Source organism: Phyllobates terribilis, unplaced genomic scaffold (genome assembly GCF_046119375.1).
Source record: "Phyllobates terribilis strain yellow unplaced genomic scaffold, ASM4611937v1 Scaffold_1__5_contigs__length_1240528914, whole genome shotgun sequence".
In the NCBI taxonomy this organism is placed as follows: Eukaryota; Metazoa; Chordata; class Amphibia; order Anura; family Dendrobatidae; genus Phyllobates; species Phyllobates terribilis.
In genome coordinates this window covers 1093910854-1093934819 of record NW_027362761.1, presented here as the reverse complement: position 1 = coordinate 1093934819, position 23966 = coordinate 1093910854, and the positions used below count along the sequence as shown (strand labels likewise).

The 23966-nt window shown below is 42.6% G+C and overlaps 1 protein-coding gene across 3 annotated transcripts in view; it reads right to left on the bottom strand.

Moving 5' to 3' along the window:
* RBM47 (RNA binding motif protein 47) overlaps nt 1–23966 on the bottom strand; it is a 173067-nt gene that overhangs the window by 134762 nt on the left and 14339 nt on the right. The window contains exon 1 of one of the 3 annotated variants that reach the window (XM_073645762.1): nt 3776–3794. The exons of the other annotated variants lie outside the window; for them this stretch is intronic. The gene's annotated coding sequence lies outside the window, so the exon portion shown is untranslated. Of the gene's footprint in view, nt 1–3775; nt 3795–23966 lie in introns of those variants that run through there. 3 annotated transcript variants of the gene reach the window in all.

Here is a 23966-nt window from a genome sequence, read left to right as displayed (position 1 = left end):
GTGCATGCATTAAAATACTTACTGGTCTCTGTCTTCTGCAGTTTCCAGCGCAGCTTCAGTCTCTCTTCTGCATCATGTTAGTCCCTTTCTTAAAGTAAGTCTATAAGTGCCTCTTTTTGAGTCTCACAGACTTTACATCGAGAAAATGACTTTCAGTCCACACAGAAAAGTAGGAGTGATTTGGCTAGTTACAACTGCGGTCACATGGTGAAGCAGAGGAATGGATCCGAGCTGGAAACGGCAAAAGACGGCATCTGGTATTTTAATACATGTGCTGTACATACATTAATAATAGCTAGCGGATTGTGAAAAGGAAAAAATAATCACAGGAGTGATACTTTAAGTGTGAGGACAGGTGGATAGCTTGCCGATTGGTGTATGAGTGGGACATCTGTGGCTGCATCCCGATTAATCAAGACAAATTATATGGGCAGATATGTTATAGACATAATAAAGACAAACTTCAACTGCAGACCACCCAGGCAGCGAAAAAGTTAAGTCCCTAAACATTGCTTTCTAAAAATTCCTCAGTGTATTACTGCAAAGCACTAGGGTGGTGTGACAAGGATCAAAAGATTAAAAATTATTTCATTTAACTCTCTTTGTCAATCTATTCCTAAGAGATTTCACTTTCTGTACCCGGGGTCCCGCTGCTACAATAAACACTCATATAAAGTGACCAGTATTCCTTTTTCCATCTTTTTTGTTATCCCCATGGGGTAGAGACATAAACCTGATTTGATTTCTGATTCTGATCAAGTTTTAAATAAATAAAAAAATACAAATCCAGTTACATTTGTACAGTACTAACAAAACAGGATACAGTATATAGTGCCTATGGCTCTGTTGTATGGAGCCACAGAGACTCCATGCATCTCTGTAAAGGCAGTTATGTGCATGATACCTTAAAGAGAACCTGTCACATCCAAAAAGGCTATTTACCTGCAGATATAGGGGTGTTCTGAAGGGAGATGATGTTCAAATTCTCCCTGCAGCCACTTGCATCCAGTCATCAGGGTATTGCGGGGAGCTATTACAATCATTTTACGCTGTACAGTGAGAGCGGCTGTAATCAATTCCTGGCACTTTGATTGACAGTGTGCTCTGCAGTGTGCGTGCAGCGTGTGCGCAGAGCTGGTTGTCATTCAAAGTGGCCAGGAATGATTACAGTGAACTCACTGTGTAGTAAATGGTGATTGTAACAGGTCACTGCACTGCCCTGATGACTGGAAGCAAGGGGCTGCAGGGAGAATGAAACTTTATTTTCTCCCTGCAGCTGCTGGTCAAGTTAGCTGGCTAAACAAGATTTAAATGCTATTCACATATATATTACCCCTATGCTGTATCAGCAGGTGAATAGCGTTTCTGGATGTGACAGGATTCCTTTAAATAGACTGAGAAATAGGAGTGAGTGAGCGGAAAGAAGAAGTGTCAACGTGATTCCATCATCTCCTTCCTGACTCCTGCTATGACATTTTGGTCTCATGCACACAGTCACATCAAAGCTTCAAAGCCACCAACATGTACAGTGCTGTAATATGGCAACCACAAAAGTTTAACATGTCCTACTGTACTTCAACCAATGATTTCCTACAGCGGCATATAGAAGCTTTAGGTAATATACTCGCATCCGTATTACAGCTCTGTACAATCTCCAAGATCTATTAAGACCTCATTCAGATTTCTGTTTTACCAAGTGTTCTGTCCATGTTTTTCATGGATAGAATACATACCCATTATAGTCTACAGTGCTATTCACGTATCCAGATTTTTTGCAGACGAGGGTGTACACAAAAAATAATGGAAATCTCCATTTTTGATCTGAGTCATGAATCAATAACACCCATACAAGTCTATGGGTCCATGAAAATCACGAGCAGCACATGGATACATCATTGCAATTTTTTTTTGCATACAAAAAGATCACAGCCAAACCACTGGTGATATAAATGGACATATGTGCCAAACACTTAAGAAGATCAGATCCAAAACACTGATGAAAATTGATTGGTCTGTTTTGTTTATGTATGTGAAACAAAAATAAATTTTTCAATGAGACTTAAAGGGGTGGTCAGAAACTACATTTATTTTAATCTTAAATGTCTGTCTATTTAATGTCATAATCTAATTAAAAAGTCCCTATCGCTCCTTCACTACGGTATCGAACTACTTTTATTTTTTTACCTACTTCCTGTTTGATAATGCTTCGTTTGAGTATCCCAATGCTGCATGTTGGGATAGTCAAACAAGTTATCATCAGGGTGCAAAGGCTGTGGTCACTGCTGTAGCCTCTGCACCACCCTGAAACGAAGTGTCATCTGTTACGTCTGTTTCAGGGGATGGGCTAGTCCCTGCTCTACTGAGTATACATTGGTTGTCAATTCTGACTTATTCTCAGTAGATTCCTGTCACTGTGCAATGTTCTTCTCAGTTCACAGTGACAGTGCGCTCCCTCTCCGGCTCTAATGAGAGGTAAGAGAGCGAACTGTCAGTGTAAGGAGATAACCCGGCAAGCAGAGACCAGTGCCGCCCTTGATAGTGATATCCCTGCACTGCCACTGTGCATTAAAAAGAATATTGCACAGTAACAAGACCCTACTGAGAATCCGTCAGAACTGACCACCGACGCATGCTCAGTAAAGCAGGGACTAGTCCAGCCCCTGAAATGGACGTCACTGATGATGCTTCATTTCAGGGTAGGGACAAAGGCTGTAGCAGTGACTGCAGCCTCTACCCGCTGATGACTGCTCTTCTGAGTATCTAAGCATGTAATGGGATTCTAAAACGAAGTGTCACCAAACAGGAAGTTGGTAAAAAAATAAATAAAGCAGAATTAGATAGTGTAGTGAGGGACCGATAGGGATTTTTAATTAAAGTATATTAGAAAAGAGATTGGATTATGACATTAAACAGACAGACATTTAGGATTAAAATAAATGCTAAATTCGGAGCACGCCTTTAAACTGTTATGGGGCTTCCAAAAAGTATATAGTATGCTACTGTTCTTTGATATGACTGAGAAGATATATAAAGGGTTTTCAGTCTGATTTCTAGTAAATCTAAAAAAAAGCCACACCACGGTCCATCGCACGCAGGCTATAATAAAATGCTATTCTTCCTTAGAAATATTGCTTTTTAGCAGAAATATCTATGAGGTGCAATATGAAGAAACCATATGGTGGGAAATCGAGCGCCTATGACAGAATGATAGCGGAGGAGAATGTTATTTAACGTGATTGGTATTTGACACTTGAAAAAAAAAGGAGCTAGAAAAATATTTTAAATCCATTATAATCCCTAATACATTAACAAAAAATAGCATTAGATTAACTTTTGTGCCCAAATTCTCAAATCCACAGATTCTTATTGTGCGGGTAGGAGGGACTGTAAAGTGATAGAGAACCAGAAAATTATCCTTTTCTTTTCTTTGTTTATTTTCTCACAGGGCATTATAATATAGATTTCATTGTGACAAAAGGGACAATATAGAGAAAAGCCTATATTACATACCTACAGTGAAAAATCCCAAGAATAGGTGTGATCTTATAAGGAAGTGTGACAACAGGACGCAAAATCTTTAAAGGGAATCTATGCTGGAATTTGGTTTCATGGGTAAAGCAGATTCATGTAATCCAATGTACTGGGGATTAGAAGTGTCGGATTTACGTGTTATTTTGCTTGTCAGTTGTTGCACTGTGCTAAAAGTGTGATTAAACTATGAAATTACAAAAGAGAAAAAAAAAAATTTAAAGTACATTTTTACTTCAAGTCTTACCTCGAAGGGACCACTTTTAAAATGTAGAACTTTTTATTTAAAAATTACATCTCATTATAAAAATCAGTTTTTTTTCCTCAAATTAAATATATGAAAACCCTTGGACTTGTTCACACAGGCTGATCTGCTGCAGAAATTGAGTGGATTTCACCTATTTAAAGACACAAAGCAGAAATATTCTGTGGTGTGTAAAATGGCCTGAGGCTTAGTTGTTCAGAAAATGCAAACATATAGTGTGAGCAACCATAGAGTCATCGGTTTCACTTTTCAGATTCCAATAGCATTTTTTTTCTTGCTTAACCCTATAGGCTCTGCCAGGGTCGGACTGGCCTGGCGGGATACCGGTGGAATGCCCAGTGGGCCCCAGAGAAAGAAGGAAAAGGAAAAAATAAATTCTTAGGGAGACCGGCCCTTTAAAAGCGCGGGAGGCAGGGGCGCGCGTACGCATGCAGACCGGATCCACCGAGATGACCAACCATGGCCTCCCAGCACGTGTCTGATCACATGGTCCTGATGTCACCACAAGTCCTTCAGCCTGTAGTGTTATGATAGGCTACAACCACTAAGGAAAGACAGGAGATCTGTCCCTACAATAGAACTAAGCTAGATCCCTACGATGTAACGGGGAACCTGATCCTGCGATCAGACCCGCTAAAGTCCTCAGCTAGTCTACAAGAACTAGGGACTGGGAGAAAGATGGACACCTCCTAGCAGAAATTGTAGCAGTAAAAAGACAAACAAACAACATAGAACATAGAGGTCAAAAGACCCAGCTAAACTGACAGAGAAAGGTTACAAAGCACCTGGCTAGCTTAAGAGTAGAAATTACAATGAAGTCCGGCATGGCCAGAAGGGCGGAGCAGGATTAAATAGGCAAAAAAGGTCATGTGACCAGCAAAATAGAAAAAAACCTAACAGGAGAGTTCTAACATGTAGGATGTAGCTCATCTGCAGTGCGGTGGAGGAGGGACTGCCATGCATCATGTGTGGGCGGTCAGTGTGGGCTCCGCAGCGGCTCCAGGTACTCAGTATGCTCTGCGGGCAGCGTCCTCCCTGTGTCCTCTCTGCCATCACTGTTCTTACAATGTACAACTTCCGGCTTTTCTCCGCAGTGTAAGATTCCCTCTCCTATGGCCGGAGCTGTATGTGCGGTGCACACTGCACAGCTCCGGATCCCTGTAACAAGCAGCTCATCAGAAATTGCCGGAGAGTTTCCAATCCTTGACAGCAAGCAGAGGAGGCAAAGGGGAAAGTTTCACAACTTTTTAGCCAGCAGTGAACAGATATGAAGCTCCCAGACCGTGTATTAAAGGGGCTGGAAATTATCCCCTATCAATGGGGTACAACTGTGGAGATCCTCCAGAGATCTGAGAACGGGGCACAACCCCCAACGTGACTGGTGCGCAGAGCTCTGCTTCATTCATTGTCTCTGGGACGGCCAGAAATGAGGAGCGCTGTGCTTGGGTGTTTCCCACCATGCCATAGACAATGAATAAAGGGGAGGCCTGAGCTCCATCCGAGACGAGGGTCCGGAGGCCTGTGGGGCCCATAATTCTGTATGGAGGACCATTTGGGGCCCATAATTCTGTATGGAGGACCATGTGGGGCCCATAATTCTGTATGGAGGACCATGTGGGGCCCATATTAGTGTTATCAGTATTGTGTTTTTTTATTAATGATCAGTATTGTATTATTCGGTCACTATGTGGTGGTAATATGTGGTCTCATCATGATGTGGCAGTATTTGTCCCTTGTATGTGGTATTATTCGGTCACTATGTAGTGGTAATATGTGGTCTGGTCACGGTGTGGTGATATTTGTCCCTTGTATGTGGCATTATTCGGCCACTATGTGGTGGTAATATGTGGTCTGGTCATTGTGTGGAGGTATTTGTTTCTTGTATGTGCTATTATTCGGTCACTATGTAGTGGTAATATGTAGTCTGGTCACGGTGTGGTGGTATTTCTTCCTTGTATGTGGTGGTATTGGTCTTGGTATAGTGGATTGTGTTGTGTATGGCGGCCATTTGTTCTCTCCGATATCAATAAGGGGAAGATTCTTGATTTCCAATGGAAATTAAATACTTGGATGTTTAACCCCTCCCTGTCCTGTGACTATTACACAGTAGCAAATATGCACTTACAGGTGGTCAGTATTTTACCTCAGTATTTGTAAGCCAAAACCAGTAGTGGGTGATAAATACAGAAGTGGTGACGTGTTTCTAATATACTTTTCCTCTGATTGTTCCATTCCTGGTTTTGGCTTACAAATACTAATGTAAAATACTGACCAAATACTGAACGTGTGAACGAGGCCAAAGGATAAGTGATAAGTTATTGATTGGTGGGGGTCGGACTGTTGGGACCTGCACCGATCAGCAGAATGTGCAACTTTTATCCTCATTATTTATTAGAACCACAAGTCTCAGAAACATATTCAGTGGACAGACCTCTACAAAAAATTGCAGATGGGTTTCACTGAAACAACCACTTCAAACGCATAGAATAGAAAAAAGGGAAATGAAGTCTTAACGGTTGGTACAAAAATATAACAACTTTATTGATACAAAAAATACACATTTAAAAGTCTGCAAGTGCAAGGGATGTGTGTACAAAAGAATGGCAATACCGAAAAGCAGCAGGGACACATAGAGGTAGAGAATCGATCAATCAATCCTGCGTTTATCAGAATGCATGGGACTCAATAGGGATAGATGGAGAGGAACAGTAGTATATCACAAGAGATAAATATATAAACAATATTGTAAAGCTTAGTGCTCTATCTCCTGCATGATATAGTGCAATCATATAGGCAGTAATGCTCGTCTCCTAGAGCCCACAGCTCAATGATATAGCTGTGCCTTATCATAATCGATCCCTCTAAGTACCCCATGGACATCCATGTATATCAACAAAATCATTAGCTCAAAGTATAAAAATGTGCCCCACCAGGTGGTAGGAAGGACTAGTGCCTCTCCCTCCCGATGCACGTTTCGCAGGGAACACGTCCAGCTTTCTCAAGGCAAGGTGAGGGAATGTGCTGCAAGGACCTGAGAAATACCCGTGTGATCGGTCATGTGAGAAGTCACATGGTCCGATCTCGTCCAATGATCCTGTATGGGCAGCGCATACGCGCGTCACATGTCAGGTCCTGCACAGCAGCCTGGCAATCAAGAGAGATGCCAGATCGCGGGACTGGAGCGCCAATGCGACGGGTGTACATGCACAACAGGATCACAGGAGGGTAAATAGACCAGAGCAAATGTATATCCAACATGAAACTATAATTGAATAAATACTATATAGAAGAGACACCAGATTATGAAATTATAAACCAGTTACCAAATGTAATATACTTGGGCTATTAATATCATTTAATAAGGTCTCCATATCCCAACATCACAAGGGTGTCATCATCTTGGAAACCAGAATATCCCATCACAGTAGGTTGATCTATCCAAACAGAAAAGGATGGTAGTCTAGAAAAATCTTTTCACACTGGTCTATCCTGGGATAGTTCAGATCTAAATATATGAAAAATATGAAAAACAAACAATAAAAGAAGTTAGTTTTGCAGACAACACAAAAATTAAATAAAACCACGATAGTGCTGCACCAGTCTGATAACTGGCCGTAAGTTAAAAATAACACAAAAGGGAAATAAAAAATGGGGAGAAATGCATAGCAATAAGAGTAAATTAATGGTAACCATAAAATAAAAGAACACGCACAGGTAGTAACCATATAACTCACAAAAATGAAGCAAAACTTAGGGATTCATTGAGTCCGTTAGGGGCCATTGTGTCCAGTACTGTGATCCGTCTTGCTTCCCGTTGGGCTAATCTCTGCTTTATGTTCCCACCCCTGGCTCCGAGATGGACCACTTCAATACCCCTGACCAATAAAGATCTGGCATCGCAGTTATGAAACTGCCGGAAATGCCGTGGAAGTGTCTTAAGTTCTGAAGGGTCCGTCGCTTGTCTGGCTGCTGTAATGTCCCTAACGTGCTCCCAGACCCTGACCCTGAGCTCCCTCGAGGTAAGTCCAACATAAATGAGGGAACACTTGCAGGTATCATAATATATTACATTGGATGTTCCACAGGAGATCCACTGGCGAATCTTAAATTGGCAATCTCCTGAAGCAGAGTCAAAGGTACGGGAGCGTAGGACATTAGAGCAAGCCAGACAATGACCACATGGAAAACATCCTATAGTTGGTTGGAAGGAGGCTAAAAACGTACCATTGCTCGGAACATAATGGCTCCGGACAATCATATCTCGTAGGTTTCTGGCTCTCCTGGGGGTCATTGAAGGGTATGGGCCCAGGGATGACGCAATGGACGGTTCTGTCCTAAGTATTGGCCAGTGTTTCTTTAAGATCATACGCATGTTATCCCACTGGGAATTATACGTAGATATGAAACATATTACATCCTGGCTTGACTTAGATTGTCTGTTATAATTGTACAAAAGGTCAGTACGAGGTGTTACTTTTGCCCTATTATATCCTTTTTTTAATGGACCGCCCACTATTGCCATGTTGCTCGAACCTAGTTCGAAGATCGGTAGCTTGGGCTTCAAAGCTATGAGGTGACGAACAAATCCACTTGATCTTCAGGTACTGTCCCACCGGGACAGCCCTCAACGTGGCTGGGTCATGAGCTGAGGAAGCATGAATTAATGAATTAACCGCCGTAGGTTTTCGATGGACATCGGTCTGTATGGCAAATTGTGAATCAATCCTCAGACCCACGTCCAGAAAATCCTTATTAGTTGCATGAAATTTGTAGGTTAGGCGGATATTCATGCTATTCTCATTCAATCCTTCCATAAATTTCTCGAGCTGCTGCCCTGTACCCTTCCAGAGGAACAGAACATCATCAATGTACCTGTACCAGCACAGCACAGCACATGCTTAGCAGCCCACGCGCCATCATCGCCAAAAAGGGATCTCTCTCAGGCCCCCAGGAAGAGATTGTCATACGAGGGCGCGCAGTCTGCACCCAATGGCCACGCCGCGCTGCTGGAGGTAAAACGTATCCCTAAAAATAAAGAAGTTATGGGTCAATATAAAACGCAGCAGCTCGAGAATAAAGTCACAAAGAGGGCCGTCCAAGTCGGAAGCACCCAGGAAAAGGCGGACAGCCTCAAGCCCATCCGTATGGGAAATAGATGTATACAGGGACTCCACGTCCGCTGTAACTAAAAGGGTATCCGGGTCCACAAAGACACCGTCAACCCGGGTGAGGACATCCGTTGTGTCCCTGAGATATGAAGCTAATGTCTCTACGAGGGGCTTCAGATAGAAGTCCACAAATTTGCAGAGTGGTTCACAGAGACCTCCTATCCCGGACACGATCGGACGCCCCGGTGGACTGACGGCGTCCTTGTGGATCTTCGGTAGCATGTAAAATGTAGAAATTTGGGGAAAGCGAACAGTAAGACCATCCAAAATCCTCTTAGGGATGGTTCCCGCCTCAATAGCCCTGGACAAGATGCGTTGTAAATCGGCCGAGTAGGAGGCCAAAGGACAATGTGATAATTTAATATCGGTGGGGCCCACCTGGCCTCCACAGTCACCAGACCTGAACCCAATCGAGATGGTTTGGAGTGAGCTGGACCACAGAGTGAAGACAAAAGGGCCAACAAGTGCTAAGCATCTCTGGGAACTCCTTCAAGATTGTTGGAAGACCATTTCCGGTGACTACCTCTTGAAGCTCATCAAGAGAATGCCAAGAGTGTGCAAAGCAGTCATCAAAGCAAAAGGTGGCTACTTTGAAGAACCTAGAATATAAGACATATTTTCAGTAGTTTCACACTTTTTTGCTAGGTATATAATTCCACATGTGTTAATTCATAGTTTTGATACCTTCATTGTGAATGTACAATTTTCATAGTCATGAAAATACAGAAAAATCTTTAAATGAGAAGGTGTGTCCAAACTTTTGGTCTGTACTGTAGCTGTAGGGTAGGCCCCTAGAATCAATTCCTCCTGTGGGACCCAGATACCCCAGTCTGACCCTGGGCTCTGCTATGTATGGACCCCAGTATTGTATGGACATCGAAGTCATTAAGATGGTCAGTCCAACCCTGCGTCATTGTGCTGCACAGGGAAACCATTACCAGAGTCCAGTACAATAAAGTACTGGTATAAATAGAATTCAGTTCACCTTTAAGGATATGTTCAAGCTTTTTTAAATGAAACTTGTCATTAATGCCCTCATCATCTCCTGCCTTGACTACTGCTATATCCCCCTCTGTGGTCTCCTAGCTAAAACTCTCGCACCTCTCCATTCCAACATTAACTCTGCCCGACTAATCCACCTCTCTCCTCGCTATTCCTCCACTTCTCCTCTTTGCAAATCCCTTCATTTCACTCCCAATTCTTCAATGTATTCAATTCAAACTGCTAACATTGATCTATAAAGCCGTCCATAATCTGTCTCCTCCACATATCTCCAAACTAATCTCCCGATACCTTCCCACACATACTCTCTGGTCCTCAGAAGACCTACTTCTTTCCTCCACACCCGTATGTTTCTCACTCCATCGTTTTCAAGTCTTCTCCCGAGTATCCCCCATCCTCTGAAATTCTGTGCCCAAAACACGTCCGATTATCCACCACATTCTGAACTTTCAGATGTAAACCAATCTCTTCAAGAAAGTTTACAGCCTGCAATGACCCCGCTTCTACCTCACCACCATCGGAGCTGCTGCAAGCATCCCCTCCCCAACCTACTGTCTCCTTCCCTATTTCAGCACAATTTCAGTTTTCTGCCCCAAAATTCAGCTTTTATTGATTTGTAAATTAGACTCACAAGTACACTAGTTTCAGTGCACTTGCAGACTATGGCTCCTCTTTAATTCTCACTGCTGGTGTCGACCTCAACTTCTTGATTAACAGTGGAAAATGGAGGTGACAACAGAACAGAGGTGACAAAATGCAGCAGGGCCTCTGTTTTTGCTGTCAATTAAAAAGTATGAGGGGCGGTGTAAGCGAGGAAAAAGAAACAGGCTGCAAGTGCACTGATGCAACCACCAATGCACTTGCAAACCTAATTTGCATATCAATAACAGCTGAATTTCAGAGCAGCAGATGGCATCATAATAAGTATCTTTCATAATGTTTTATGTAGCCCTATCCTGCACTACCTCTGCTTGAACAGGTGTAGCATTACTGACAGGTTCACTTTAAGCAGTTTTGGGGTATGGAGAGTTTTTGTCCAACTTTGATTCCCAAGATAAATTTAGTGAGTTGTCCATGTAGAAAAACATGTGTATAAAAATAATATATAACATGTAACACTAAAGGATAGTTTTTCAATTAAAAATAATAGGACGTTTATATCAAGTGGTATTACAGAGTTGTTCTGGTGTTGATTTTGGCACAGAGTGCTTTCCAAAATGCCAAACTAAAATCTTATATGAACATACAGGACTTATAGGCGTTTTCCAAAACCTTTTAAATTGCATGTCCTTAGTACAGATAAACATAGTAAACAGAAAATATATGCTAAGATTATATATATATATATATACAGTGCCTACAAGTAGTATTCAACCCCCTGCAGATTTAGCTGGTTGACACATGCGGAATTAACTTGGCATTGTGACATTTGTACTGTAGATCAGCCTGGAAGTGGGAAATGCACTGCAGCAAATTTTTTTTATTTTTTTTTAATTTTTTTTATTTTTAAAACGTAAAAAGTTAATTCAGAGTGTCATTTATTATTCAACCCCTCAAACCACAAGAATTCTGTTTGGTCCCCCTAAAGTATTAAGAAGTAGTTCAGGCACCAAAAATAATGAGCTTCACATGTGTGGATTAAAGATCTCTTTTGCCAGCCTTTTCTGACTATTTAAGACCCTCCCCAAACTTGTGAACAGCACTCAGACATGGTCAACATGGGAAAGACAAAGGAGCATTCCAAGGCCATCAGAGACAAGATCGTGGAGGGTCACAAGGCTGGCAAGGGGTACAAAACCCTTTCCAAGGAGTTGGGCCTACCTGTCTCCACTGTTGGGAGCATCATCCGTAAGTGGAAGGCTTATGGAACTACTGTTAGCCTTCCACGGCTGGACAGCCTTTGAAAGTGTCCTCCCGTGCCGAGGCCAGGCTTGTCCGAAGAGTCAAGGCTAACCCAAGGAAAACAAGGAAGGAGCTCCGGGAAGATCTCATGGCAGTGGGGACATTGACTTCAGTCAATACCATAAGTAACGTACTCCACCGCAATGGTCTCCGTTCCAGACGAGCCCGTAAGGTACCTTTACTTTCAAAGCGTCATGTCAAGGCTCGTCTACAGTTTGCTCATGATCACTTGGAGGACTCTGAGACAGACTGGTTCAAGGTTCTATGGTCTGATGAGACCAAGATCGAGATCTTTGGTGCCAACCACACACGTGACGTTTGGAGACTGGATGGCACTGCATACGACCCCAAGAATACCATCCCTACAGTCAAGCATGGTGGTGGCAGCATCATGCTGTGGGGCTGTTTTTCAGCCAAGGGGCCTGGCCATCTGGTCCGCATCCATGGGAAGATGGATAGCACGGCCTACCTGGAGATTTTGGCCAAGAACCTCCGCTCCTCCATCAGGGATCTTAAGATGGGTCGTAATTTCATCTTCCAACAAGACAACGACCCAAAGCACACAGCCAAGAAAACCAAGGCCTGGTTCAAGAGGGAAAAAGTCAAGGTGTTGGAGTGGCCTAGTCAGTCTCCTGACCTTAACCCAATTGAAAACTTGTGGAAGGAGCTCAAGAATAAAGTCCACATGAGACACCCAAAGAACCTAGATAACTTGGAGAAGATCTGCATGGAGGAGTGGGCCAAGATAACTCCACAGACCTGTGCCGGCCTGATCAGGTCTTATAAAAGACGATTATTAGCTGTAATTGCAAACAAGGGTTATTCCACAAAATATTAAACATAGGGGTTGTATAATAATTGACCCACACTTTTATGTTTAAAATTTAATAAAATTAAACTGAGCAACATAACTTTTTGGTTTGTAAGATTTATGCTTCTGTTCATAAAACCTACTCTCGTTTGCAGTTTGAAGGCTCTAACTTATTTGCATCTTATCAAACCAGCTAAATCTGCAGGGGGTTGAATACTACTTGTAGGCACTGTATATATATATATATATATATATATATATATATATATATATATATATATATATAGTTGGCGCAATATAAATAAAATTATTTTTAATTATTATTATTCCTAGCTTTTATGGCAGCTCCATATTCCAAAGGCACTTCCATTTGTGACCCTGATTGTACAAATTTACTTCCATCAAAGGGATATTTGTTCCTTTCATAGTTACTCCCAAGACTTTAACTTGCAGTTGTTACAAACCCTAAGTCCGGTCATTGCTTTAGATATTGTAACCACACTGTCTTAATGAAATATCTTGATGCTGCCTACAACGTGACGTTATGCCGATGTTCTCATAACTCATGAATGACTTCTAACTGCACATTCCTTAGATTGACTCTAAATGGGGTCACTTGGGTGGTAGGAGATGAGAAGTGAAAGACATTGGCCAGCTTCTCAGAAATCATGCAAGTTTCAGGTGCAACAGTGAAGGGTTAAAAAGGAGATCTTAGCGCTCCATTGACTTCTCTGTGTCACTGAACCCTCCTGTCTTAAGAACACAAAGCTCACATTGTGTGGAGTAGGATACTGAGAAGATGCCCCTGATCTTGGCAAGGTCTAGGTGTACTCAGAAGCTAGCTATTAAAGAAATACCAAACAAAAAGATATTTATGCTGCCTGATAATTGTCAAGTGGGCTTTCCCACCGCAAACGTTTCACTTCTGATGAGTCCATTGCTGGACCCGCACTCATATAAAAGGACATTCTGCCTCGAAGAATAGATTTGACTTGTAGGAGGCATGAATGACACAACAGTCTTCATTTTGAGTATATTTTAGCAATGCTATACAGGGTTGTCAAACTCCTTTTCACTGATGGCCACATCAGCATTATGGTAGCCCTCAAAGAGAAATAGTAATTGTAAGACTTAACATAACCTGAGACTCCATATCATACACTGTCCACATCCATTGATTATGTTCTGAAAATAACAACAAAACAAAATGCAAGCAGTCAAATGTCTGGTGAAAATGTCCTTCAACTAGATTTCTTTGTTGATACACATGTAATTCACAGAAGACATACCATTTTTTTCTCCTTGAAGCACAAACATACTGAATATTTGCTTTTCCATCTTTCATTAAATCGCCTTCCTTCTGCATCAGTTTTTCTCTTGTTGGATATTTTTTTGCTAACTACTTGCCTGTTGTGCCCGGTGCCAATCTCTGTAGGCACAGAGCAGTCACCGACCGTTCCTGCCAGTGATTTCGTGGCTTCCGCTAAGATCACATCGACAGAGCAGCAGTTTCTCTTCCACTCTGCTCTGTTGATGGGGCGTGACTGCCAACATCCTGCTGATTTACAGCCGGTTCCCGGTACCTAACTTCTGAGAGTCAGCTGTTAATCAGCATGACGTCGGCAATCACAACCCGTCAACATAGCAGCCTGGAAGAATAAAAGCAGTTGTGTTGACATGGAGCAGCTAAACCTCTGGTAGGAGCAGTCGGTGACCGCTCTGAGCCGGCGCCGGACAGAACCGACTAGTATTTTCCTCTGCTAGCAACTACCTACCTGTAGGTCTTTAGGCCCATAGTAAAAAAAAATAAAATAGTCCTGAACAAACCCTTTAATGGCTGATGTGGAAAGACTTAAATCTAGTGGCAGGTTGCAGGATGAAATCACAGATATATTGATGGTGTTTCATTGGATTGCATACAAAAGCTAAGACACAGGGATTAACCGGGAAGAAATGACACAAGGTGTACTGGGCACCAACTGTAAGTGTTCCAGCAGACTGTCTATGGTGTGTGTATCTTTTTATAGGCTATGGATAAATTAATTGAAATCGTTTTACCAGAAAGTGTGCCACTTGGTCAGTAAAAGGCCAAGATGTTCTTTAGTAACATGTGAGACAATAGTGAGTTATTTTCACCTTTTTAGAACCAAGCTTCCTACTTTGGAGGGTACTTGGGGGGGCTTGGCTAGGGCTGTCAGAGATGTGCAATCGTCTCAAGTTTACCAGAGGGGATGGGCCCCAACCCCAGGCGGCAGGCACCATCTTCGAATCTGAGTTCCGGCTTGCACCTCCACATTGCTCTATTCAGCAGTTCACAGGCGGTGGATGAAGAAGGACCGGCTCTCCACTTTCCCCGTTACACCTCGCTGGCCACATAAAATGATATGTCGGACCGCGGACCATCAGTTTGACATATACACTATAGGATTATTATTCCTCTATGATTCTTATTCCATTAAGAGTTGAATGGATTTAATTTATGGTAAAAACAATGGTTGCACTCAGAATGTAAATGGTGACGTCATTTATAGTTTAATAGTTCATTGTATTGAGGCCAGGGATTGATCTCTGTATAATGATGCAGGATACACTGCCACCAATATACAGTCATGGCTGAGAGTGTTGGCACCCTTCAAATTGTTCCAGAAAATGTAGTATTTCTCCCAGAAAATTATTGAAATTCCACATGTTTTGTTATACACATGTTTATTTCCTGTGTGTATTGGAACAACACAAAAAAAAGGCAAATTGTACATAATTTCACACAAAAGCCCAAAAATGTGCAATAATTTTCTGGGAGAAATACTTCATTTTCCGGAAGAATTTCAAGGGCGCCAACACTTTTGGCCATGACCGTGTGTCATTACAAACAGTAGACAAGTTTAATTTACACAGAGAAAGTCTTTTGGGCAGCCATATACATGGAAATATAGAAGTGTGTAGGAAAGCACAAGCTTCGTGCACCAGTATTTGGTCACAGCTAATGTATTTACCATTGGTAATGCATGCGATCTATAGGAAGCAGAAGTATAAGAGGAAATCGTAGAAATCTCAACAGCCAACAGGACAATCACTAATGAGACGGAAGAAAGGTTACAGTGCTCCCTATCTCATTATGGATGCCTACAGATGAGCGTATGAAAAATCGTTTGAGTTTTCTGGATGGATTTTTTTCTAATTGTCATCAGATTTTCATCCATGTGCCATCCGTGTGTCTGTTTTCTCCGTCCGTGTGACGTCCATGTGTGATCCGTTTTCATACAACTACATTAAAACATGTCCATGATCACATGCAGTTTCCTAAATTTATAACAGAAATCTATCCGTAAAATTTGGATGTCGCTCTGTTGGTCTGTGTGATTTTTTTCTCGCACCTATAGACTTGAATGTGTGAGTCTCATCCAAGACTCAGGTGAAAGCAGTGCGTGCTGTGATCTTTTTTCTCATGGACAGTCGGACCAAAAAAAAAAAAATTAATCTAAACTGCCCTATAGAACAACATGGGGCAGTGTGGTATCTGATTAAAAATCGTATAGCACACATCCGATTTATACGCTCTTCTGCATTAGCACAAAGAAAGAGTTCACTAGACTTCTCCAATGTGTAGAATGTGAAAAAAAAACAGAAATGTAAAGTTCAACTTTTTCCGCATATTATTAAGTGTCTTTGTTATGTCTTAAACACAGATAAAATCAAAGCTGTGGGTCATAGTTATGCCGAAAAGAACCTGTCACCTGTATTTAGTGGTAGTTATTAGTGAGTTCACTGCAAGATCATTGCAATGTGATGCTTGTATGTACCATATATGACATTTCTGTGTACACATATATGTGTATTTCTGTATATTTATTATTTTTGTCGGGCTCTTATGCATATGGAGGATGCAGGATACATTTTATAAAATTAGTTTTCGTCCAAACCTAACTCCTCTCTTATAATCTTCTGGCACATACTGTATTTATGACTTGTCGGAACATCAATTTGGATGAATTTCCCCTTTAAGTTGTAACCATAGCCCCCCAGTGCACTATGTAACATATGTGTCACCCCAGGCCTGGATGCCACAAACTTGTAAGGCTGTGTCTGAGAGCAGGAGGGAGGTTCTCTGGTCATGGACCATTTGCATGCCGCACCTCCTGTCCCAGGCCAGTAGGGGGAGCCGGCTGCCCCTATAAAAACTGGTACTGAGGGCAGGGTTAGAGAGACCAGGACCCGCTTCTGAAGCATCCAGAAGGGTTCCCAGAAGCAGAGGGACAGGTCAGCCGCAGCTGAGGAGTCCAGGAGGCATAGGAGGAACACCAAGCCAGGGACAGAGGCGACGAGAGCCGGTCCTGGCAGAGAGGAAACTGCATACCGGACACTGGGGTCCGAGGCTGTCAGGATTGCAAGTTCTGCAGCAGATCATCTACCTGCGAGGGATTTTAGGTCCCTTGGCCAAGAAGCCTGGAGGTTCCGCCACACAGAGGGACCGATACAGCACAGAGAAGCTACAGGTACCTAAGGCCAGAGTCGCAAGCCATACAGGTGTAGTACACGGCAAGCTCAGGGACGTGGGTTATCATACCACTAAAGGGGGGAGATAGTCAGCAAAGGCAGAGAGAGAACGGAAGGCCTACCTACTCACCCTGACCAGCGGAGCTTGCCTGAATGCCCTCAGACACCCAGGTCCATTCCTACCCTGTACTCCTGTTGGGTCTAAGATAAGATCAGTAAAAGACCCTGGACTGCATTATTGGACTCTGTGTGGTTACTGCTGCGCCTGCACCATCACTCCCAGCATCCTATCACACTGCCTTGAGGTTACACTCCTCCCATGGGGAGTTGTACCATTCCCTGCTGCATCCCCAACACCAGCCTCATCAGTCTGCCTTGCAGCAGCGGTCCTCCCTGACCGCAATCCACGGGTGGCGTAGTCGGACATTATCAACAGCACATAGCAGACTACTATTGGTCTGACCACCCTGAGCCACGGAACCGGGTTGCCACTACTACCCCCATCGTTCCCCTATTGCCCGGATCCGAGTGCCCCACGGCCCAGGGGGCGAGTCACATACATGTAGGGTGATACAGTGTATACATAAAAAAAAAGAAAAATAGACAACTGGATTCTTTTAGAGTTTATATTTGAGCTAATAAATAACTGACAGAGATTAAATAAAACCTCCAACAATAACAAACACATTCTTCAATAATAAAATAACAATATCATGTAAACCCCTGCATGGTGACTCCCATGGCACTGACACAGGGACTTCAATGGCTGGATGAGAAGACACTAGGTGCTTGTACTGTTTACTGCTGTAGGAGCCCAAGCTGCGCCTTGAGATCTCCTAATGTGTCCTAGAGAGATGTGAGAAAGTCACATTGGTGAGAACTTTGCCCATTAGTGATTCCTATAAGGCTTAGTTCACACGAGCGTAATCATCCAGAAAAACTGACAATTTATCCTCCGTATTGTAATTCCTGTGATGTCATTTTTTTATCAAGCGTTAATCCAATTTACAAGAACAAATACAATTTCCTGTGATAAAGAATTATAATTTATCCGTAAAAACCGGATGCTGTAAGGTTGACTTGTAACTGATCAGATTTTTTGTGCACACCTATAGACTTGAATAGGCGAGTCCTATCCAAAAAAAGAAAGAGACCAGCGAATGCTGCAATTCTTTTCTTGCGGACATTCGATCTGTATGAAAAGAAAACTGTTGTCTGAACAGCCCCATTGAATATCACTGGCCCAAGTGCTGTCAGTTTTTTCCATGGATCAAAAATACTGTTGGTGCATGGAGCCTTACAAAAACTCTATAGAACGCATAGATTCCTTGGCGCTGCTGCTGAGAGATTTCTTAAAAACAGGTAATTTCCCTCTTGAATATCACAGAATAAAGGTCCCATTTCAACCTTCTTTTCTTTCCACTATTAGAGCTCGCTCCCACCACTGTATTATCAGTCCGAATGCGATCCAATGTTATTCTAAGGGGTGGCACACATGCACGATTTTTCTTGGCTTGGTCCATGGGAAAAAAAATCGCAGCATATTCGATTTTGAGCTGATATTCGGACTGCACTCAGCCATGCAAGTCAATGAGTGCGTGGAAACCATAGTCGGACTGCACTTATATGACATCTGAGTGCAGTCCAATTTCCGCGCACTGACACAATGGAGAAGATGGAAAAATTGTGTTCTCCATATTCTCTTCACTGTGTGCTCAGATTCTCTCATCCAACAATCGGATCGCACTATGCCGACACTCTGATCAAACTCTGATCATAGTTTGATCAGTGTCATTAGCAAAATCAACCTGATTCTCTCGGATGAGAGAATCTACAGTCGTGTGCCCCCTCCCGAAGTATAACAAAGTGCAAACCAACACAGTTTGATTAATAGTATTTTCTATGAATGAATTTACAATTTCTCTTGAAGTTAAATGAACAATCTACCTCTGACCCCATAATCACACACTGTGTATTTTTACAACATTTATATTTGTTGTAAGCTAAAAAAAGTGGGATGGAGGACAAATGTTGCAAAACTAAATATAATAAACTGCACTGCCAGCACCATTGTTCCTCATAAGGTGACCTTGACACAGAGGCCTTAACTCCTCTACTGCCAACAGAGACAGAAGAGCATTACACAGCTGAGAAGTGTAGGAATAAAACTCATGAAAACAAATTAAATCTTATGCAATATGTGTCTGGATACAAGACTTGAACCTGCAGAAGAAGCTGAGCTATGTTATAATGCACTTATTTCCTTCTCCATACACTACTACAACATATCCTGCAGAACTGCTCACTAGTTTTATTTGTAAACATGAAACACATTCGAAATGCGTTGGCCTTTCTTTTGGACTTTTCTTTCAGACTTTCTTTTCCTTGAGCATGCAAGTTTTAATGCCACTTTGATTGTCGTACGGTGCTACAACAGAGATTGTGTTCACTCATAACATTCACTGTCTTACCTGGGCTTACAAAATAATATTCCTCTCACATACATAGTAGAACTAGTTTCCTAGGCCAGCCCTCGAATCTTAGGACAGGTTTGGTGCCTGTGAGCATGTGCAGTAGGATCTCCGCTGCTGTGACCTGGAGATAACCTACACCATGTACTGTCAAGCTGTCTGCAGGTCACAGCAGTGGAGCTTCCTACTGCACATGCCCACAGCTGGTCCTATTAACAGCCTCCTACTGCACATGCTCACAGCTGGTCCTACTAACAGCCTCCTACTGCACATGCTCACAGCAGGTCCTATTAACAACCTCCTACTGCACATGCTCACAGGCACCGGTCCTACTAACAGCCTCCTACTGCACATGCTCACAGCTGGTCCTATTAACAGCCTCCTACTGCACATGCTCACAGGCACCGGTCCTACTAACAGCCTCCTACTGCACATGCTCACAGCTCGTCCTATTAACACTGTAGGAGAGGTTTCTTTCACTGTAAAAAATTGGTAGCCATATTAATGTAATAAAGTGATTACCTCTCTATATAAAATGAATGCGATTTGCTAATTAAAGGGAACCTGTCAGCTGATCCATGGCAGCATGTATCAGACACTGACTGTATGACTTTACCCATGTATTTGACTCTGAAACACTGCAACATTTCAGAGAGAATCATACTTGAAAAGCCGCCTTGGACTGAGCCGCACACCTGACTAATCGAAAAGGCAGGTCCCTAGCAGCTTCTCCCTGCCCGCTGCCAATGACTTACAGGTCTCACTCTGTGTACGCAAGTAGGGAAAGACCCATCACTCAAGAGGAGTGGGCGGGGAAAAGACACTGAGGACCCGCCTTTTTGACTACTCACCTGTGCAGCTTGGTCCCCGGCTGGCTTTTTCTCTGGAACGCTGCAGTGTTTCAGAGTCAAACTTACATGGCTGAAATCATGCAGCCAGTGCCTGGTACATGCTTCTCATAGATCGGGCAGTATGTATCAGCTGTCCCTTCATTTAGGAATTTATTCATGAAATTTTCTTTATTTTTATTCTTTCTATTCCCGGAGTACCCATGGACTTCTGCAGTTTTTTAATCTATCAGTCGTCCTATTATGATTTATTGATTTCAATAACCCATTAAAAAAAGTGCAACTTAAACTTAACCGAAATTGTCTATGTTTTTAGACTTTCTAGGGTTTGTACAGATGTTTTATTTTTGGCAGGGCCTCAGGTGTCCTTTTAATGGGATATCTGTAAATGATGAGCTGTTGGGGGTACTCCAGGCGAGGATTAAAGTTGAAAAACACTGTGCTAAGGAGCTAGACATTATGATTCTGTATATTGTTCTTGCAGCACCATTGCAAAGAAAGCGCAATATAATCAGGCATCACAGATGATCACACCATGTAAGCAATGGATATAGGGACATATAATAAGTGTCTCTGAGCTTTATGTAATTTCAGATGGCCATAGACCTAAGATAACTGTTCGGTTAGATGTTATCCTGTCTGATTCCTTCAAAACCATGAACATTTGGATCAATCAAGCAGAAACCTGCCTTTTTATTCAATAGTGTCAGTAGTCAAAGTGGCTGGCAGTCACATCTGTTAATGCATAACTTCTTGAGGAACGGTAGACCTATCTTTTGCACCACTGGGAGATTTACATGGATATGAGATTTGATCTGATCTTTCTTTTGGACCGTTGACATTGTTCATCCTTATTCTCATTTGCACATGGAAACACAAGAAGCAATAGGATGAAACTGAATGGGAGAAGATACAGATTAGATATTAGAAAACACTTTTTGAGAGTGAGGGCAATCATTGAGTGGAACAGGCGGCCACGAAAGGTGGTGAGTTCTCCTTCAATGGACGTCTTCACACAGAGGCTGGACAGATATCAGTCTGAGATGGTTTAGTGAATCCTGCATGGAGCCCCCTGCTGGACACCATGACCCTGGAGGTCCCCTCCAACTCTAACATTCTATCATTCTATGACACTATGTACATGACTTTGCTGGCTGATTCCACAAATTTAAAAACTGTCTTGTCCAGCCAACTTTACAGTGGGCACAAATATTAAACCCTGAGGCTACTAGCTAAACTTGCTACCAAGGTGTGATAGTTTGATAATCATCATACCATATGCCATATTTTGCAGCATATTGAGTCTTTTTTTATCTTGTAGTTGGATAGATGTCATGAGAAGTTGAGCGAAAACAGAAAAAACCTCAAAAATGTCACTACACCTAACTTCACACATAAGAACTGTCTACAGTGTGAATAGAACATGACAAATCTATTCTAAAGTCACGTGAAATTGGTATTAACAGATCTAGATGCAGCTTTTTAGCTATGTGTCCTGACATTTGATGAATGTACACATTTTGTGTGACCTCTGGGCATCCTGCATATTACATATTTGAGAGTGAAAAGAACATATCTAAAAATATCATGGAAATCCCATGTATAAGGGCAGCCACACCTCCAGAACAGGCATTGTTTTCACACTGATCTTTTTCTTACATTGTAATGGTGCTTGCATCCTATTTCTTAGCGTTGCATCAATATTCAGGGGGTGATACTTTGCAGACGTCTTACCTGGAGGAAGGAGAAGCTGGCTTGGTGCACAAGACAGAAGGCAATTGTTTTGTTGAAAACAATTGGTTTCCATATATCACTTATGTCCAGCAAATTGTTTAATACCCGGACACAACTTACAACAAATTATGCACTTTGTTCACCAGTACATTTTTAGATTTAGCAGTTGTGTACGTACTTGAGGAAAACTGTACCTCGTAATATTATACATCAGTACTGAGCATCGTAGATGTGATTCCAGCTGTGGGATGAGGTAAAACATGTGTTAGGAAGTTCAGCATGGTCTTTCTGTGTCTCCCACTGCCTGTTTTTTTTCAATCAGTTCCACACTCTTCCAGTCCCCATCTTTCTCCAGAGTATAATAGTAGCTGTGATGTGACACAAGAGTGAGCTGGAAGATTGTATTGTCTTCAACAGGACAGAGTACAGCTGTTTTTTTTCCAAGAGAATGGTGAGCCCAAAAAGCAAGGGTGGGGGACAAAGTGGCTCAAAAGTGAAGAAATAAGAGGGTTTCCCTGATAATATAAATGTTTTAATTCGCTTTTACTGTTGATTTATGTTGAAAATACAGTTCCTGTTGAATGTAATGTTTTTTTGGGGAATTGGATGTTTCGCCCCCAGCAGTTTGCCCCCAGCAGTTCGCTCCCAGCAGTTCGCCCCCAGCAATTCGCCCCGGGTACATTTCGCCCCCGCACATTTCGTCCCCAGCATTTGGCCCCCAGGATGTTTTGCCCCCACACATCTCACCCCCGCACATATCGCCCCCAGTTCGTCGAAACGTCCGGGGGCGTAACATGCGGGGGCGAAATGTGTGGGGGCGAATCTTCCTGGGGGCGAAATGATAGGGGCGAAATGTGCGGGGGCGACATGTACCTGGGGGCGAACAGATGGGGGCGAACTGCTGGGGGCAAATTGCTGGGAGCGAACTGCTGGGGGCGAAACTTCCTATAACCGTTTTTTTGATCCTGCTCTAGGACCAGTTTCGCAGAACTGCTAATGTTCTTTTCATGTGAAAACAATGAAAACAGCTCTGGTATCAGTTTTGTTCCAGGCCTCAATCAATTTCACTACCATGCTAGGGTAAAACAGCTAGGATTCCTCTACATGTAGAAAGGGGCTTTACATGCACATTTGGCTTTGCCGCACATGCATGTTATGTTTGTGTGAGTAAAACTGTACATCTTGTGAGGAGGATTCTCTAAACTGTAGGTCAGGGTGAGCAGCATGGGCTGGAGGCTACGAGATGACAGGTGGAACAGCAAAGGCAGCAGGATATGCAGGACGGCAGGCGACAAGCAAACCAATAAGCGCAAGAGTCAGCAGAGTTGTAGCATCGTACAGTACCAGATGAGTTTTTTTTTTTATCAGGCATCTGTAGCAGCAGAATTCTAGGTGTGAACAGCACTAGTATCAGCATAGTTGGGTTCTTTATAGGATACCTGTTGCAGCAGAGTTGTAGGTGTGAACAGCACAAGAACTAGTGGAGATGAGTTCAGGTACCTGTTGCAGCAGAGTTGTAGGTGTGAACAGCACCTTAAAGGGAGATGGTTAGCAGGTTTTTGGAATGTAATCTGGGGACAGCATAAAGTAGGGGCTGAGCCTGATGTGTCACTTATTGGGCTGTGAGCTGTTGTTTCCAAACAATGAATGCTTTATCACCAGGAGATTATCACTGTCCAGACTAGCTCTCTCATGCCAAGTGGTCTGACCACTCCCCCTCATCTCATAAGCAGTTCACTGTCA